The sequence below is a fragment of the Pistacia vera genome, unplaced genomic scaffold (assembly GCF_008641045.1).
Source record: "Pistacia vera cultivar Batoury unplaced genomic scaffold, PisVer_v2 Contig395, whole genome shotgun sequence".
Taxonomy (NCBI): domain Eukaryota; kingdom Viridiplantae; phylum Streptophyta; class Magnoliopsida; order Sapindales; family Anacardiaceae; genus Pistacia; species Pistacia vera.
In genome coordinates this window covers 797,770-818,321 of record NW_022196218.1, presented here as the reverse complement: position 1 = coordinate 818,321, position 20,552 = coordinate 797,770, and the positions used below count along the sequence as shown (strand labels likewise).

General features: G+C 37.5%; 1 non-coding gene across 1 annotated transcript; it reads left to right on the top strand.

Moving 5' to 3' along the window:
- The first annotated feature begins 19,725 nt into the window (after positions 1–19,725).
- LOC116141209 lies at positions 19,726–19,832 on the top strand. The gene has a single exon (XR_004129756.1). It is a non-coding gene; the product is annotated as a small nucleolar RNA R71 (small nucleolar RNA).
- Positions 19,833–20,552: the final 720 nt, after the last annotated feature.

Genomic DNA, 20,552 nt, shown 5'->3' with positions numbered 1-20,552 from the left:
TACACTTGATCGGTAGCAAACATTCGTTAACAAATTTGGTGAGCCTCCAACGTGCGTTTGTTTCTCTTAACTCATGTTCAATATTTCTGTAGATTCTTATTATGATAAATTGTAAATTATACCCTTGATCTTGGCTCATGTAAACGATTCCTGTTATATTATTTTTGTTTCCGCTGCGTATACGGGACCGTTTACTAACAGATGCGTGTCAGATGCCAAAATGCAAGGCCTAAAAATCCTAAATGGGCATGTCAACATAAAACCGCCAGAACTTTTGATCCAGAGGAGTTACGGGGCCCATAAGATATCCACAGAAAGCTTGTTTCGAGCCCAACAACATGTTACATCTAGGACAAGAATACTTGAGGGATTTGTGCATCAGAAGCCAAAAACAGGCCTAAAAGTCCTAAATGTGCGTGTCAACTTAAAACGACCATACTTTTGATCCAAGAGGAGTTACAGCCCATAAGATTCAATGGAAAGCTCATTTAGAGCCTGACATAAATGTCTAACACAATATTCCTGGAGAGGGTTGCATGTTAAAGCCTGATGTAATACTTTCTTTCTAGCTAGTATAATCCTAAATAATCAATAAAACTTATTAAAAATATATATAAGAAAATACACATATAAACGAGTAATAAAGTATGGGTCCATATTTAATTTTTCTTTATATACAAATATACTCAAAATAGGAACTTGACGTAGCCCAACCCTTCCACTGCGTGACGTTCCAGTGACCGCCACTCACCTATTCCTGCAAAACTTGAAACCACAGTGAGCACTAATTGCTCAGTAAGTAAACCCGCTATGCTATCCTTCCTCCTCCGTTGCTTAAATCCTGAATTTTCTTTCCTTACCACTCATTTCCCGAGTATTCTCTATTCTTCTCTCTGTTCTTTCTCTATTCTTTCTCATTCTTCTCTGTTTGCTCACTTTTTTCTCTCAATTTTCTAATTTCTCACTACTCATAATAATGAGCATGATATATGCATATACATGATGCAATGCACAAATGCATAATTATGCATTTTTCTTTTCTATTTTTCTTATTCTGTTTCTTTTTCTTATTTCTTTTCTAGTCTTTCTTTTCTTTCCTTTTTTTTTTCTTTCTTTCTTTTCTTGCCGATCAACTCGGTTGAGGCGTGGATTTGGAGCCTTGGCTGTGTAGTGAATTCTCTAATTCTGGGTACAATCCTCATCCACACGCACTTCTAACGGATTGTACAATTCTTCTTTCTGAATTCTGAGGCCGCTCACTAAAGGCAGTGTGCATGCGGGACTATGTCACTCACGGGCTCCCCGTCGCACAACCTTCTCTTCTTTTTATCTTTTTACACTTCTTAAACTAAATTTCAGATTTGAATATCTTTAATATTCTCATGTTTTTCTATTTTCTCTTTAACACTTTTAGTGCTTTTCATGCTCTTATGAATATGTATGCATGTGATGGTTTCATGCTTATAATTCTTTCTAATGCAAAGTTTAAATGTAAGGATGCCATGTAGCATAAAATAAGTTTCTCTCTACCATCTACAAACTCATATCAATTCATAAATGAATAGACTCAAGCATACACTCTCTTGAACATTTCATCAAACATATTGCAAGCATCACAACTCTAATTTGAATACAATTCTATCCTTTCTCAAGCCACCAATAGTTGGAGTAAACTCCCTTAAACAATTACCAAACCTGTCCAAAATAAACACTCCCAAAATTCTACTCAACTCTTTCTAACGGCAACCAAACTTCAATTAATCATCATACAATCAAAACCACTTCTCATGGCTAAATTCTATTCATCATATCATCAAACTCATCAATAATTCATCAATTTCATCAATAATTCTCAAAATCATAAACATATACATATATGTAAAATCTCTACACACTTGATTTCTCAAATCATAACTTGGGTGGGATTTACTTCCCTTAGATTAAGCAATCCAACCCTTTTAAGAATCTTCTTTGATCAAACTCTCTTCTTCTTAAATCCTATGAGCACAAACCATTAAATTCACACACTTTAAAATGAAAAATCATTCTTAGTGCAAGGATCTTACCTAAAGTTGCTTGGGATTGAAAATCCACTCAAAAATACCCAAAACCTATGAATTTCCTTTGAAGAAGAATGAAGAATTTGAGAATATGGATGTGAAAGTGGCGTGAAAATGGGTAAGAGTGGCTAGGGTTTCACTCTTCAATTTGATATAACATAAAATATATATATAGTTTCCCATTTTTCCCTTGCACTTTCTTTAAAATTCCATCTATATCCTTTAGTCAATTACCATAATGCCCTCATTTTTATTGCATTCTCCATGAAATTCTATCTCTTTTCACTCCCCACTTTTTCAACTAATTTTGAGTGAAAAGACCATTTTACCCTTAATGCAAGTTTAAGGCATTTTCTTCACATTTTCTCAAAATAACTTTACAAAAATCAACTAAAAGTATAAGAGCATAAATTAAATTGCGTACCTCCATGTGGGCGTTACACCTGAATGCAAGGCCTAAACGTCCCAAATGGGCACATTAACTTAAAATGACATAACCTTGATCTAGAAGGAGTTACGGGAGCCTAAGATTCAACGAAAGCTCATTTTGAGCCTACAATGTGGCACTCTAGCACAAGATTCCTTAAGAGGTCTGTGCATTAGAAGTCCAAACGCAAGGCCAAAAGTACTAAATGGGCATGTCAATTGAAACGCCATAATTTTTTTATCCAGAGAAGTTACGAGGCTCATAATATCAACGGAAAGCACGTTTTGAGCCCAATAACGTGGCATGTCTAGCATAAGAATTCTTGGAAAGGGTGTTCACCAGAAGCCCAAACGCAATGCCCAAAGTCCTAAATTGGCAGGTCATATTAACTAAAAGCTTGTTTCTAGCCCAACATTGTGCCATTTCCAACATAAGAATTCCTAGTGAGGGCTGCGTGTCAAAGCCCAAACACAAGGCACAAAAGTCCTAAATGGGCATGTCAACTTTAAATAGCCATATCTTTTTTTTTTTTTTTTTTGATAATTAAGTAAGTAATCATATTAAAGAAAACAGAACAATGTACAAAGGCCTAATAAAAGGCGACCAGCCTATTTTGGGACATGCCCCGAAAATAGGAAACAAAAGAAACAAGCCTACAAACAGCCATCTGCTCTAGGGGTTTATCAAAAACCACAAAGGGAGATAAACACCAAGAAGAAAGAAAAGAGAACACCAAAAATCCCACCTACCATAGGACACCTCCCTAGGTTAGGATCATTAAAAGAAAAACAAAAAACAAACGCTTTACCAATGAGACAAAACAACCAAGCAAAAAACCCTTCTGCTTAACCCTCTGTAATCCAATCTTCAAATAGTGTTGAAAACTTAAGGAACGTCTGTGAAAATAGATCTAGGGAGGCCCCAATCTTTGATCTGGATGAGTTATAGGCTTGTCAGATATCAACAGAAAGCTCGTTTTGAGCACAACAACATGGCATGTTTGGCACAATAATTCCTGGAGAAGGTTGTGCATCAGAAGCCCAAACACAAGGCCCAAACATCCAAAAAGTGCATTTCAACTTAAAATGGCCATCACTTTTGATCCAGGAGGAGTTACAGGGCCCGTAAGATATCAACAAAATGCTTGTTTCAAGCCCAAAAACATGGTTCTTCTAGTACAAGAATTCCTAGATAGGCTTGTGTGTCAGAAGCCCTAAAAGGCATGAACATCAGAACCCCAAACGCAAGGCCCAAAAGTCCTAAATAGGCATGTCAACTTAAAATGGCCATAACTTTTGATCTCAGAGGAGTTATGGGGCCCGTAAGATATGAACAGAAACCTTCTTTGGAGCCTAATAATGTGGCACATCCAACACAGGAATTCCAAAAAAGGCTACGCATCAGAAGTCCAAATGCAATGCCCAAAAGTCCTAAATGGCATGTAAATTTAAAATAACCATAACTTTTGATCTGGAGGAATTACGGGTCCCATAAGATATCAATGGAAAGTTGTTTCAAGCCCATCATAGAAAGTCCAACACCTGATTCCTATAGAGGGATGTACATCGGAATCCCAAACGTAAAGCTAAAAAGTCCCAAATAGGCATGTCAATTTAAAACAACTATAACATTTGATTTGGGAGGAGTTACGAGGCCTGTAAGATATCAACGGAAAGCTCATTTCGAGCCCAACAATGTGGCACATCTAAAATATGAATTCCTAGAGAGGACTATGTGTCAAAAGGCCAAAAGGAAGGTCCAAAATTACTAAATGGGCATGCAAAGTTAAAACGATCATAACTTTTCATCTAGGGGAGTTACATGCCCATAAGATATCAATAGAGCTTGACATAGAACATCTAGCACATGAATTCTTGAAGAGGGCTTTGCGTAGAAGTTTAAAGCAAGGCCCAAAAGTCCTAAATGGGCAATTCAATTTAAAACGACCATAACATTTGATGCAAGAGGATTACAGGGCCTGTAAGATATCAACGGAAAGCTCATTGTGAGCCCAACAATGTGGCACCTCTAGCACAAGAAGTCTTAAAGAATGCTGCATGTATAAGCCCAAATGCAAGGCCCAAAAGTCTTAAATTAGCATGTCAAGTTAAAACAGTCATAACTTTTGATCTGGAACGAGTTACGAGACCCATAAGATTCCAATAGAAAGCTAGTTTCAAGCCCAACAATATGTTACATCTAGCAAAAGAATTCCTGCAGAGGGCTTCGCATCAGAAGGTCAAACGAAAGGCCCAAAAGTCCTAAATGGGCATGTCAATTTAAAATGGTCATAAATTTTGATTTGGGAGCCATTATGCGGGCCCATAAGATATCAATGAAAATTTTGTTTCAAGCCCAAAAACATGGCACATCTAGCAAAAGAATTCCATGAGATGGCAACACATCAAAAGCCTAAACGCAACGCCCAAAATTCCTAAATGGGCATGTCAACTTAAAAAAACCATAACATTTGGTCCGGGAGGAGTTAGGGGCCCTTATGATATCAATGGAAAGCTTGTTTTGAGTCCGACGCAAAACATCTAACACAAGAATTCTTGGAGAGGGCTACGCGTCAGAACCCAAACGCAAGGCCATAAAGTCCTAAATGGGCATGTCAATTAAAAATGGCCATAACTTTTGATCCAGGAGGAGTTACTGGGCCTACGACATATCAACAGAAAGCTCATTTTATGCCAAATAATTTGGCATGTCTTGCACAAGAATGCCTGGAGAGGGCTATGTGTCAGAAGCAGAAGGCAAGACCCAAAAGTCTTAAATAGGCATGTCAAATTAAAACAACCATAACTTTTGATATAGACGAAGTTACGAGGCATGTAAGATATCAACGGAAAGCTTTTTTCATGCCCAACGATATGACATGTCCAACATGAGAATTCCTAGTGAGCATTACATGTTAGAACCCCAAATGCAGGGCCCAATAGTCGTAAATGAGAGTGCATACTTAAAACGGCCATAACTTTTGATCTGGTAAGAGTTACGAGTCTCGAAAGACATCAATGGAAAGTTCATTTTGAGCACAATGTAGAAAGTCTAGTACAAGAATTACTGGATAGGGTTGTGTGTCAAAACCCAAAAGTAAGGCCTAAAAGTCCTGAATGGGCATGTCAACTTAAAATGGCCATAACGTTTGATATGGGATGAGTTACAGGGCCCATAAGATATTAACGGAAAGCTTGTATCGATCCCAATAAATTAGCACATCCAAAAAAGAATTCCATAAGAGGGTTGCGCATCCGAAGTCCAAACGAAAGGCTAAAAAGTCCTAAATGGGCATGCCAACTTTAAACAGCCATAACTTTTGATCTGACGGATTTACGGGGCCCATAAGATATCAACGGAAAGCTCGTTCCAAACCCAACAATGTGAAACATCCACCACAAGAAATTTGGGAGAGGGGAACGTGTCAGAAGTCAAAACACAGGGCATAGAAGTCCTAAATGGGCATGTTAACTTAAGATGGCCATAACTTTTGATCCGGGAGGAGTTATGGGGCCCGTAAGAGATCAGCAAAATGCTCATTTTGACCCTGACATAGAATGTCTAGATTTTGAGCCCAACAACATGGCATGGCTAGCACAAGAATTCCTTGAGAGGGTTGCACATCAAAAGCCCAAAAGTCCTAAATGGGCATGTCAACTTAAAACAACTGTATCATTTAATTTGGGAGGATTTACAAGGCTTGTAAGATATCAATGAAAAGCTCATCTTGAGCACAATGTAGAACATTTAGCATAAGACTTCCTAGGGAAGGTTGTGTATCAGAAGCTTAAACGCAATGCGTAAAACTCCTAAATGGGCATGTCAATTTAAAATTGCCATAACTTTTGATCGAGGACCAGTCACAAGGCCCATACGATATCAACAAAAAGTTTGTTTTGAGTCGAATATACAAGAATTGCTAGAGAGGGCTGTGCGTCAAAAGCACAAACACAGGGCCCAAAATACCTAAATGGGCATGTCTACTTAAAACGACCATAACTTTTGATCTAGGAGGATTTATGGGCCTCATAAGATATAAATAGAAAGCTTGTTTCATACCCAAAAATTGTTGCATGTCTAGCGTAAGAATTCCTAGTTTAGGCTGCATGTCAGAAGTCCAAATGCAAGGCCTAATAGTCTTAAGTGAGTGTGCTTACTTAAAACGGCTATAACTTTTGATATAGGAAGAGTTACAGGGTCTCTAGGATATCAATGAAAAGCTCGTTTTGAGTCAACATAGCACAACAATTTCTAGTCTGCGCCATGCGTAGGAAGCTGAAATGCAAGGCCCAAAAGTCTTGAATGGGTATGTCAACTTAAAACAACCATTACCTTTGATCCAAGAAGAGTTACGGGGCCATAAGATATCAACGAAAAGCTTGTTTCAAGCCCAACAATGTGACACATCTATCATAAGAATTCCTGGAGAGGGCAACACATTAGAAGTCCAATCGCAAGGCACAAAAGTCCCAAATGGGCATGTTAACTTAAGATGGCCATAACTTTTGATCTGAGAGGAGTTACAGGGCCCATAAGAGATTAACAGAATGCTCATTTTGACTCTAACATAGAATGTCTAGATTTCGAGCCCAACAACATGGCATGTCTAGCACAAAAATTCCTTGAGAGGGTTGCGCATCAAAAGCCCAAATAGAAGGCCAAAAAGTCATAAATGGGCATGTCAACTTAAAACAACCATAACACGTAATTTGGGAGGATTTACAGGGCTCGTAATATATCAATGAAAAGCTCATCTTGAGCTCAACGTAGAACATTTAGCACAAGAATTCCTTGGGAAAGTTGTGCATCAGAAGCTTAAACGCAAGGCGTAAAACTCCTAAATGGGCATGTTAATTTAAAATTGCCATAACTTTTGATCGGGGACAAGTTACAAGGCCCCATACGATATCAACAAAAAGCTTGTTTTGAGCCGAATATACAAGAATTGCTAGAGAGGGCTGTGTGTCAAAAGCACAAACACAAGGCCCAAAATACCTAAATAGGCATGTCTACTTAAAATGACCATAACTTTAGATTTGGAAGGATTTACGAGGCTCGTAAGATATAAACGAAAGCTCGTTTCATACCCAAAAATTATTGCATGTCTAGCGTAAGAATTCGTAGTTCAGGCTGCATGTCAGAAGCCCAAATACAAGGCCCAATAATCTTAAGTGAGCGTGCTTACTTAAAATGGCTATAACTTTTGATATGGGAGGTGTTACAGGGCCTCTAGGATATCAATGAAAAGCTCATTTGAGTCAACATAGCACAACAATTTCTAGTCTGGGCTGTGCGTAGGAAACCGAAATGCAAGGCCCAAAAGTCTTGAATGGGTATGTCAACTTAAAACAAATATTACCTTTGATCCAAGAAGAGTTACGGGGCCGTAAGATATCAACGAAAAGCCCAACAATGTGACACATCAACCATAAGAATTCCTGGGGAGGGTAACGCGTCAGAAGTCCAAACGCAAGGCACAAAAGTCCTAAATGGGCATGTTAACTTAAAACAGCCATAACTTTTTATCTGAGAGGAGTTACTGGGCCTGCAAGATATCAATAGGAAGCTCGTTTCGAGTCCAACAACATAGCATGTCTAGAAAAATAATTCTTGGAGTGGGTGCACTGATGCCTTGATTTTACAACATGCAATGTGTAGCAAGTGCACTAGTCGCAAAAAAGTAATAAAGTGATAAATAAAGTATCGTTCCCACGAGAATTGTGTGTTAAGTACTAATTTTCCTAGGTTTGTAACTAGTTGAAGAAAATAAAGATTTTTCAAATTGCGGGAGACAAAAACAGAAATTAAAACAAAATTAATAACATAAATTTAAATTCTAAAAAATTAAGAAAATATCAACTAATTACGAAGATATCAATTCAAGACAAAGAGGTTAGGGTTTGACTTCATTAAGTTACTCTGATTAAATCTGCGGTTGATGTTGCTTTTAAACACACATGCAAGGATTGTAAATCGAATTCCCTAAGTTGTAAAACATACCTTCTCAGGCTATATTTTCCTACTTATCCTTATTAAGCTTCCTCACCCAACAAAATGAAGATTAATAGTTCGAAGTCTTTTTAGCTAAATGGAACCCTAAAGTGATTTCATAGATCTCCGAACCTATCTCTAGCATTCATTAATCTATGGTATTTACTCTAAGAGGCTAACACATGAATCACTTCTCAGTCTCATCATTCTCAACATTCAATTGAAATAAGGAAAACTCACATTCAATTTCGTTAAGAATAAGAATAAATACAAAATCCAATGCAATAGAGAATAAAAACAACATCTTAATAGATTAAACGATTGTAATAAAAGTTAGGTCAAAACCCTAACCCAAAAATGGGTTAGTTCATATTTAAACTAAAGAAATTCNGATTCTTCTATTTTCAACCAATTTCAGGGCAACATTCAACATAAGGCTCAAACAAACAAATATAACAAAAACCAACTCGATTAAGGGCGAAAGAGGAAACAATAACAACGTACCTCAAGTGGGGCGTTACATTTTATTATTGATTAATGAACACTATTACAAAGAGTTAATTCTACAATAATTGATTGGCTCTAGGACATCTACTCTAACAACCAGGAGTGATGAATCCTTTGTTGATCCACCATAGCTATAGTGTACTTCTCGATGTAACCAATCACCACCATTATGGTAATCCCTAAGAGAGGCGACATTGGGTTGGTGTCAAATCACATTGATATTTACACATGGTGCTCTGGTGATCTCAAGTCGAAGGACCACATGCAACACCATTTGTAAGAAGATATATTTCATAGACACTGGGTTTACCATCTTGTGTGGAATCCTCTGATGGGTCAGTCCAGTGGACTTGCATAAGCAAGCACCCATGCGTTGCACCAGGTTGATGCCTACAACCTTGACATATGAGATCTGTCACTACCTTTTAGTAGGGTTGTTCAACATGGTAATAGTCTTTTCGTATAATATATGTCCTTGGTCAGATTTATACTATGACTATGAATGGTTGTAGAAGGGCCACCATTTGTGCTCATAGGGTTCTCACAATTAAGATTTATAACACTTAATTCCCTCATCATTGGTTTCAACCTGTCTAAGAACATATACTATTTTCTTTACACACAACAATAAATGCTATAGTATATATGCTCATTGATGCGTATTTTTCACAAACATGCAATGTGTAGCAAGTGCACTAGTTGCAAAAAGTAATAAAATTATGAATAGAGTATCATTCCCACGAGGATTGTGTGTTAAGTACTAATTTTGCTAGTTTTGTAACTAATTGAAGAAAATAAAGATTTTTGGATTTGCAAGAGACAAGAACAGAAATTAACACAAAATCAATAACGTAAATTTAAATTCTAACAAATTAAGAAAATATCAACTGATTACGAAAATATCAATTCAAGACAAAGAGGTTAGGGTTTGACTTCACTAAGTTACTCTGATTCAAACTACGGTTGATGTTGCTTTTAAACTCACATGCAAGGATTATAAATCGAATTCCCTAAGTGGTAAAACATACCTTCTCAGGCTATATTTTCCTACTTATCCCTATTAAGCTTTCACACCCAACAAAATGAAAATTAATAGTTCAAAGTCCTTTTAGGCTAAATGGAACCCTAAAGTGAGTTCATAGATCTCTGAACCTATCTATAGCGTTCATTAAATTATGGTATTTACTCTAAGAGGCTAACACATGAATCACTTCTCAGTCTCTTCATGCTCAACATTCAATTGAAATAGGGAAAACTCACATTCAAATTCATTAAGAACGAGAATAAATACAAAATCCAATGCAAAAGAATATAAAAACATCTATTATAGATTAAACCATTGTAATCAAAGTTAGGTCAAAACCCTAACCCAAAAATGGGTTAGTTCATACTTAAATTAAAGAAATTCGGACAATAAACTGTAAGAAAAAAAATCAACATGATAAAACAGTAAAAAGAGAATGAAATCTTCCCTAAATGAAGACTCAAAATGCTCCAACTTCTAATTTCTCCCTTTTCTTCTCTCAAAAATCCGAACTCCTTAAAATGAGCTAAGGCTCTCTTAAATAGTCGGCCAAAAACCTAGGATTCTAATGCAATACATTTAAAATGCAATGTTTTAATAAATAGAAGAATTGTAGTTTTCATTCAATTGAAATCTCGCTGAACCATCTGACTCGAGGCTAGCTTGCCGCGACAGAGAATTATCTTCACTGTGGCAAACTTTGCTCATCTATTAAGAAATTATGAAATTGCCCTCCGCTTGCTTCTTCGCTTGAATATTTGATCTTCGTGATCCCTAATAGGAACAAATCTCATAGTGCTTCCACTTCGCATCAGAATTTTTCCGATTCCTAAATTTCTCTTGATTCCAGGTCCAAAAAATAAATTTTGCTTGGTTTTGCTCCAATTGCATGTTTTGGCCTGAAACATAAAATATATGAATTTAAGTTGCAATTTAGGCACAAAACTACTTAAGAAGTATCCAAAATCCTACCAAAAAGGTATAGAAAAACAGTATAATCCTAGGATTATCAAATACCCCAAACTTAAGGTATGCTCGTCCACGAGCATAAGGCACAAAATTAGACTAAAGAAAAAAAATAGAAAAACTCAAAATTAAAACTCAAAATCAAACACAAAAGAGATGCCTAGAATTGATTGCAAAATCAAATCTAAAAAATTGTTGAAACATTATTACAAGAAAATGCTTAACACTCCAAGAAGTTATAAATTGATTGACTATCTTTCTCTATCGGTCCCCTAAGTAGGTAATCCCCACTCCAATCCACTTTCTGACATTCTCGAATTATTTTATGCAGAAATACAAAGTTTATCAAATGGTGTTAGACTCTATAAGCCTAAGTATCGAACTACTCTCCACTAATGTGGACTAGACATCACCAAGGATCAAAAGGTCTTTGCAAGCTTGTAACGTTAGGCTTGGGTAGTGGGCTCCAAGGAAAAGGATAGGATAAATAAAGTAAGAGAACTCGGTTTTCCTCATGCAAACACTAAGAGCTACATCAATCTCTGCTTTCTTTCTCAACCACCAATCAAGGTGTCAACCCATTTTATAACCCTCAAACATAGGCATTTCTTATTTTATTTTGAATTGACTAAATTTCTATACATATACATATTATATATATATAATATAATATATTATATATATTATATATATATATAATATATATATATATATTATTATTATATATATATATATAATATATTTTCTTTTTATAACCCCCAAACTTAAGATTGTGGTCCCCTCAAGCTCTTTTGTGTCATACTTAGGTCCAACTTCTCTTAAAGGGTATGATAAATTGTTTAGGGTATAGGGATTGGACAATTTTTGGTTTGCAAGAAAAATAAGGCAATGATAATCTCATGGGGCTCAAATAGGTGGCTAGGGAAAGATTCATTCATGTGTAGGCTAGAAAGGTTGAAACGTTCCGAAAAATGCCAAAATCATTTCCTCAACAATGTCTAATCCTAGAATTTCGCCTCAAGCACTTCTCAACAAGGTTCTAGAGTCCACCAACATTATCGAGACTTCACCTAACCACATAAAATGTTTCTAAGCATGCCGAAAGAATGAAAATGGTTGTTGAACCACTCAACGAACCTCAAGCTAAATTAAGTCAACCAACCTAAACTTGAAGCAATGCTTCGCATTTTCTATAAATAAAATCCCAACAATCAAAATCTCATCATGGATTTATGCAATTCATCTAGGTAGCAAACATAATACACAAACTAAATCAACACACAACCCAAAACAATAAAACACACAAAGATAAAAGGTAATTAACATGCAAAAATTTCTAAATTTTTCTCTACCGCCAAACAGAAAATGGCATTGTCCTCAATGTCAATCAATAATGCACATTGGAGTAAAGAAAATCGATCATAAGGTGTGAGATACTCCTCTGATTGATCCGTGAAGATCGAAGTGAGCTCAAATCTAGACATCCCTTCATCGTCTCTCCCATCAGCAAAATCTGTCAAAACACATAAACTCAAGGGTCCAAAATGTGTTAGAAAACCTCACAGATTGCGGAAGAATTCCATCTCATTCTCAGACCTTAACCAACTAAACCTAAAACCTAAGAACGCAAAGCAAAGTAAACGTAAAAATAAGAAAAACTGAGTTCCACTATACAAAAATAAAACAAAACAAAATGTATTCCTGGCTCATTCATCTGCATCCTCTCTATCAATGTCGTCCTCTTCCTCCATGGCATCATCCTAACTTTGATCTTCCTCCTCCTCTTGCCATTCTTGCCATTGGAAATCGGCTAAATCAACGCCCAGATTGGCACAGCACTTCGATTGCATCTCGTACAATGTGCGGGTCTGATCCGCCATCCAATCTTGACGCCTTTCCATTCTGTCCATCTTTTTCAAGATATTTTGAAGCATCTCTTTTATCGTGGGAGATAGAGTAAGAGTTGTGGTAGAGGTTGTGGTTCTTGGTCTTTTTGAGCTTGAGCTGGCCTCTCCAATGGCGGATGATCTAGGAGCTTAAAATAATAGACTTGGTCGAGCACTAGGGCAGGATGAAGAAGTGGTTCATCATCTACCTTCTTGACTCCAGCTTTAATGCAAATCTCAATGATGAGATGTGGGAAGGCAAAGCTTGCTCTCCCTAGGTTGGCTGCATGCCTTATATTCTCCATTATGATATTCCCCACATCCATCATCGTTCTAGTGACAATGGCATAAAGTAAGAGTGCTTGCTCAAAAGCCACTGAACTGTAGTGTGTTTCTTGAACCATCCTTGCACAGACAAGGTATTGCCAAATTCTAGCCGTGGGAATCAAATTAGTCCCTTTTATGCTTCTTTTTCCCTTCTTCGAGAATTCCCAAGAGGTACCTAGCTTTGCTAAAACATTGAGTATCTCATCATGGTTAATCTCCTTAGCCTTGAATTCCACATACTCATCACGGTCAGTTGGATCAATCTGGTAGAATTCATTGATGATCTTTGCACTAAATGGCACCTTAATACCGCTCACATATACATGCTCGGGCTCACACTTAGGGAATTTCGCATAAAACTCTCTTACAATTGGCTGTATGGCTAAATGCTTTGGTTCAAGCAGAAAGATGTCCCAACCTCTCCCTTTGATCCAAGCTTCTGCATTGACAATGGTCAATCCTCTCTTGGCAATAAATCATTTGTCTTTTCTTTTAAGTGCTACTTCGTAATGCTGCCTAGCCTTCTCATTCATAAATCTATTATCGACCTATTTGCCCTTACCCCTTGGAATTGCTTTGAGTGGCATTTTCTCTCAAAAGTACTCTCTACACTCTGCCACCAAAATCAGTAATTAACTGCCTACTCTAGCACTACAGCACATGTCTCACAACTTCAATTCAATTCCTCAGTTCACCTTATCAATTTCGAAATCAACAATCACACCCCAACAATCACCAAACTTCCTTATGCACTCACAAACTTCACAAGCACACACCCAAACTTCAATAACCACCAATCAATCAAAATCCACACTTCCACACTCCAAACACAAATCACAACTCACAACTCACAACATGCAAGTAATGTCCAAAAATTTTGAGTTCATGCAATAATCAAAAGATTAATCATTAAAACCATGAAGTTTGTAAAAACAAAAGCATGAAAACTTGAAATCTTACCATACCCAAGCTTGATGAACCTTCAATTGCTCCAGTTTTTCTCCAAATCGCAAACCCCAAAATTTGGAAAACCTAGGTTGTCCAAAATTTTCTTCAAAATTGGCTAGATTTGGTGCAAGGGAAGGTTGTTTAAGTGTTTATGGGAGTGATGGTGTGGAATGGTGAAAGAAATTTTGCTAGAAAAAGGTTGAAATTGAAAGTAAAATTTGTTTGTTCTTGGAAGCTTTTTGGAACTCTTGCGAAAAATGAAGAAGTAATGCGAGTTTATATAGAAAATAGTTTTAGCCGTAGCGAAGTTCTTGAATTACTTATGCGAACTACTCGATGCCTGGACGAAGTATTTTTCTCACCACGACGAAATCTGGGAAATTTTTCCTTAAGCATCACAGTGCATAACAAAATCTTGAATTCCCTTAAGGTCATAGTGTGTACAGTGCCCCAGCGAAGAGTAAACTTTGCTGCAGCGGAATCTAGAAATGCCTTAACTTTGCATTTGGCAGTGCATACAATGCCACGACGAGATTTTTCTTTTGCCATGGTGAAGTCTGGAATTTCATGAGTACACATTTGGCAGTGTAAACGTTGCCGTGGCGAGATTCTTTCTTTGCAATGGCAAAGTCTGGGAAATTTTGTTTCATGCCACATTTTGATCATTCACCTAAAACACCAAATGGAAAATGAAATTAAACTAATTCGTAAATCAGAAAACACATAAACAAATTTAAAACAACAAAAAAAAAATGAAAACGCTTGGGTTGCCTCCCAAGAAGCGCTTGTTTATAGTCGGAAGCTCGACTTTCTCAGGTCCTCATTCCGGAATGTTGAGTTTGATGGGTAGTGATTAGCAACTCAACGCTCCATCAATGTATGGCTTCAATCGCTGCCCATTCACCTTAAATGTACCATTTTCTTCATGTGAGATCTCCACAGCACCGTATGGGTAAACTTCTGTAACTATGAAGGCTCCAAACCATCTAGACTTAAGTTTTTCGAGAAAGAGCCTAAGTCTAGAATTGTACAGCAATACTTTTTCACCCACTTCAAAGTTTTTCTTTGTGATATGCTCGTCGTGCCACATCTTGGTCTTTTCTTTGTAAATACGGGCATTTTCATAAGCTTCTCATGACGAAACTCATCAAGTTCATTCGATTTCAGCATCCTTTCATCCCCAACAACTTGTAAATCCATGTTTTACTGCTTGACTGCCCAATATGCCTTATGCTCGAGTTCCACCGGCAAGTGACATGCCTTCCCAAACACCAATCGGAGTGGAGACATACCAATTGGAGTCTTAAACGCAGTGCGGTATGCCCACAATGCATCATCTAACTTTTGTAACTAGTCTTTCCTGGATGCATTAACTGTCTTCTCTAAAATTCTTTTCAGCTCCTTTTTGACAGTTCCACTTGCCCACTGGTTTGAAGATGGTTTGGTTTAGCAACTCTATGTGTCACTCCGTATTTTCCCAAGAGAGTGTCAAATTGCTTATTGCAAAAATGAGTTCCACCATCACTGATGATTGCCCGTGGTACTCCAAATCGTACTCCAAATCTTGAGAAAATGTTCTTTCACACAAAGTTCACCACCATTTTGGCATTGTTAGAGGGTAATGCAATTGCTTCCACCTATTTCGACACATAATCAACAGCCACCAAGATGTACTTATTTCCACATGAATTTGGGAAAGGGCCCATGAATTCAATCTTTCACACGTCGAAAAATTCAGCGCCTAGAATGTTACTCATGAACCTCTCATCTCTCAAAATATTTACACTCTGTTGACATTGGTCACACTCCTAAACCCACTGGAAAGCGTCCTTAAATAGGGTTTGCCAAAAGAATCCAGATTGAAGGACCTTCACTACCGTTCTAGTTCCTCAAAGTGACCACCAACTTCCTTCTCATGGCAATGCCTTAAAATACTCTCCATCTCCTCTTCTGGGACACACCTTCTATCATCTGATCTACACAGTGTTTATACAAAAATGGTTCTTCCCAGAACTAGAATTCCAAGTCAAAGAAAAATTTCTTCTTCTGCTGGAAAGTCATGCCATTTGGAAGCACTCTCGATGATAAGTAATTTGCAATATCTACATACCAAGGTGCTTCTTCAACTCTCATCAGTTTCTCATCCGGGAATGTCTCCTTGATTTGAGTTTCCTCTTCCTGGGCTGGTTATTCAATCCTTGATAGATGATCTGCTACTACATTTTCTGGCTCTTTTTTGTCTCGGATTTCTAATTCAAACTCTTGTAGTAGTAGGATCCATCTTATTAGCCTGGGTTTTGCTTCTTGTTTTGCCAGCAGATGCTTGAGTGCTGAATGGTCTGTGTAGACAATCACCTTAGCACCTAGCAAATAAGACTGAAATTTGTCAAATGTAAAATGACGGCTAAAAGCTCTTTTTCAATAGTGGTGTAATTCAACTGTGCATCGGTTAGTGTCCTACTAGCATATTGAATTACATGCAAAACCTTATTCTTTCGTTGTCCTAAAACCACTCCTAATGCAAAATCACTAGCATCACATATCAATTCAAATAGGAGTTCTCAATTGGGAACTGCAATAATGGGTGTAGACACTAATAATTTCTTAAGAGTTTGAAAAGCATACATCCATTCGTCACTGAAATCAAAAGAGGCATCTTTAATCAACAAATTGCAAAGAGGTTTAGAGATTTTGGAGAAATCCTTTATAAATCTTCTCTAGAACCCCGCACGCCCCAAGAAACTTTGGACTGCCTTCATGTTTGCAGGTGGTGGCAGCTTCTCAATCACTTCCGTTTTGGCTTGATCCATTTCAATGCCATCCTTTGAAATTTGGTGACCGAGTTCTATTCCTTCTTGAACCATGAAGTGACACTTCTCCCAGTTGAGCACCAGATTTGTATCTCGACATCGCTGCAAAACAAGGGAAAGGTTAGACAGGCAATTATCAAAAGAATAACCAAAAACAGAGAAGTCATCTATGAAGACTTCTATGAACTGCTCCACCATGTCACTGAAAATTTACATCATGCATTGTTGGAATGCGACCGGTGCATTGCACAACCTAAAAGGCATCATTCTGTAAGCAAAGGTACCATAAGGACAAGTGAATGTCATCTTCTCTTGATCTTCAAGGGCAATTGCAATCTGATTATAGCCTAAATAGCCATCTAAGAAACAATAATAAGCATGCCCTGCAAGTCTTTCCAACATTTGATCAATGAAAAGAAGTGGAAAATGATCATTTCTTGTTGCTTCATTCAGCTTTCTGTAGTCGATGCACACCCTCCAACTCGTGACTTTCTTAGTCGGTATCAATTCATTGCTTTCGTTCTTTATTACTGTGATACCTCCTTTCTTTGGAACCACTTGCACCAGGCTCACCCAAGGACTATCTGAAATAGGGTAGATGATGCCTGCATCTAAGAGTTTCACCACTTCCTTCATAGAAGGATTCAATCTTTGTTGCGGTTGCACCCTAGGCTTGACATCATCTTCCATGAGTATTTTATACATACAAAGAGATGGAGAAAATGCCTTTAATGTCGGAAATGTTCCATCCAATGGCTAATTTATGCTCTCATAATACTCGAACCAACCTCCCTTCCTCCACTTTACTTAGCTTTGCATTGATGATCACTGAAAAGTGTTCTGCTTCACCAAGATACACATATTTAAGGTGAAACGGTAAAGGCTTCAGTTCAAGCTTTCAAGATTCTTCCGTTTTTGCCTTTTCCTTCTCTTTTTCGATGTCAAAATCTTCAAATTTTGGATCTAGGTTTGTGTCTATCGGTTGAAGTGCTTTAAACAACCTAGCACACTCATTCTTCTTCGACTCTTCCACATCAATTATTTTAGATTGGGCAATGCAAGCTTTTAGAGGTAGATAAGGGGTGTTCTTTTTTATATCCGCTACAAGTCTATCCACCAAATCCACACTAAAACATGAATCTGATTCTGATGGAAATTTCATTGCCTCAAATACATTAAATGTTACCATTTCATCTTGGACCCTTAGGATTAACTTCCCTTCTTGTACACCAATTAAGGCTTTCTCGGTAGCAAGAAATGGTCGTCCCAAGATTAGAGGAATTTCCTTGTCTTCTTCTATATCCAATACAACAAAGTCTATCGGAAAAATGACTTTGTCCACCTTAACTAGTACATCTTTAACAATGCCCCTTGGATGCTTAATGGATTGATTTGCAAGCTACAAAGATACAGTTGTAGGCTTCACTTCACCAATCCCTAATCTCCTGAAAACAAAAAAAAGACATTAAATTAATACTCGCACCCAGATCACACAAAACTCTATCAAATGCAATATTTCCTATCACACAAGGGATAGTGAAACTCCCTGGATCTTTGAGTTTTAGAGGTAGCTTCTTCTATAGAATGGTGTTGAACTCCTCCGTAAGCATCACTGTTTCCTCCTCTTCCAACTTTCTCTTGTTTGCTAGAATTTCCTTGAGCAACTTAGTGTAGCTCGGCATCTGCTACAAGGCATCTGCAAAAGGAATGTTAATATGCAGTTTTTTAAATACCTCAAGGGATTTTGTGAATTGCTTACTCTGATTTTGTTTTCTAAGCCTTTGAGGAAAAGGAACATGAGGGGTATGATGTGCCAACTCTAGCGGTATCTCAGAAAATGGCAATTTTTCCTTCTTTTGTTTTGGCATCTTTTCTCTCTTTGGTTCTTCTCCTCTAAGATTCTTTAACTCTTCCTCAACAATGATTTCTTCTTCGACTACTTTATCGGACTCTTCCTTTTCTTTTGGTGGCCCTCTTTGTTCAACCTCTTCCAAGACTGCTCCACTTCTTCAAGTTATTGCATTTGCTTGTTCCCGTGGATTTGTCACTGTGTTACTTAGTAGAGAACCTTGAGGTCGCTCATTCAACTTTTTGGCTATTTGACCCATTTGTACTTCCAAGTTTCAAATCGACACCCCTTAGTTTCTGAAATTCGCCCTCGTCTCACTCATAAAACCTGTGGTCTCTTGCATGAACTTTGTGAACATATCTTCCAATTTTGAAACTCTTTGATCCCCTGGTTGATTATTCACCCCCACTTGATTGTTTGGCACTGTTCTTTGATTCCATTGATTATTCTGATTGCCCCAAGATAAGTTTTGGATGATTTCTCCAACAAGGATTGTACGTGTTGGAGAAAGGATTGTTCTGTTGTCTCTGATTCCCAACCAAATAATTGACTTGTTCTGATGATGAGGATGTTGAAGCAAAATTATTCCCCACTTGGCATTCAATGCCCGCATGGTTACCTGCACAAAAATCATATGTTACTTGAGGTGTTTGAATTGTATTTACTTGCATATCTCGTAATTGTTTCAAAAGTGCTGTCAGTTGGGCTGAAATGGCCGTGTAAGCATCTACTTCATGAATACCCATAGACTTCTTTGGATGAATTCTTTCATTGGGTCTCTGGTAGTTGTTACTTGCAAGGACTTCAAGTAACTCATACACTTCTTTAGGTGTCTTGTTTTGCAATGCTCCTCCAGATGCTGCATCCACCATTGTTTGCACATTTGTTAGCAATCCATTATAGAAAGTTCGGACTTGCATCCAAATAGGCAAACCATGGTGTGGACACTTTATCAGTAGTTCCTTATATCTCTCCCATACTTCATAAAGTGACTCGTTCTCTTCCTGTAGAAATGATGTGATATCATTTCTCATTTTTGCAGATTTTGCTGGAGAGAAGTATTTGGTCAGGAACTTTTGTGCCAATTCATTCCAAGTTGTGATTATTTCTGCTGGTAGTGTCATTAACCATCCCTTTGCTTCATCCCTCGATGAAAAGGGGAATAATCTTAACCTGATGGCATCATCTGACACTCCATTGGCCTTGAATGTGTCATAGATCTCTAAGAAGTTTGCAATGTGTGAATTTGGATCTTCCTTTACATCTCCCCCAAATTGTACCGACTGTTGGATCATTTGGATAATTATCAACTTTATTTCAAAATTGTTGGCTTGCACTGGTGGTCTAGCGATACTTGGACCACTACCATCAATGGAGGGTATTGAGAATTCCCTCAAAGTTCTGGTTTCAGCCATCTCAATGACTATTGCCTCTCATTCTCTTCTCTCTCTAATAAGTCTTCTTGCGGTTCTTTCAATCTCTGGATCAATGGGAACCACTGGATGTTGTTTCGCTCTTTGCATAAACTACACAAGATCACAAATGAATGAAAAGAAACACAAAATTAAACTAAAACTAATTAAAACAAAAATAAAACTCCAATCTAGTGAAAACTAGAAAAGTTCAATATTAACACTAAATCAATCCCTGACAACGGCGCCAAAAACTTGATGTGTATTTTTCACCAACATGCAATGTTTAGCAAGTGCACTAGTCATAAAAAGTAATAAAATTATGAACAGAGTATCATTCCCACG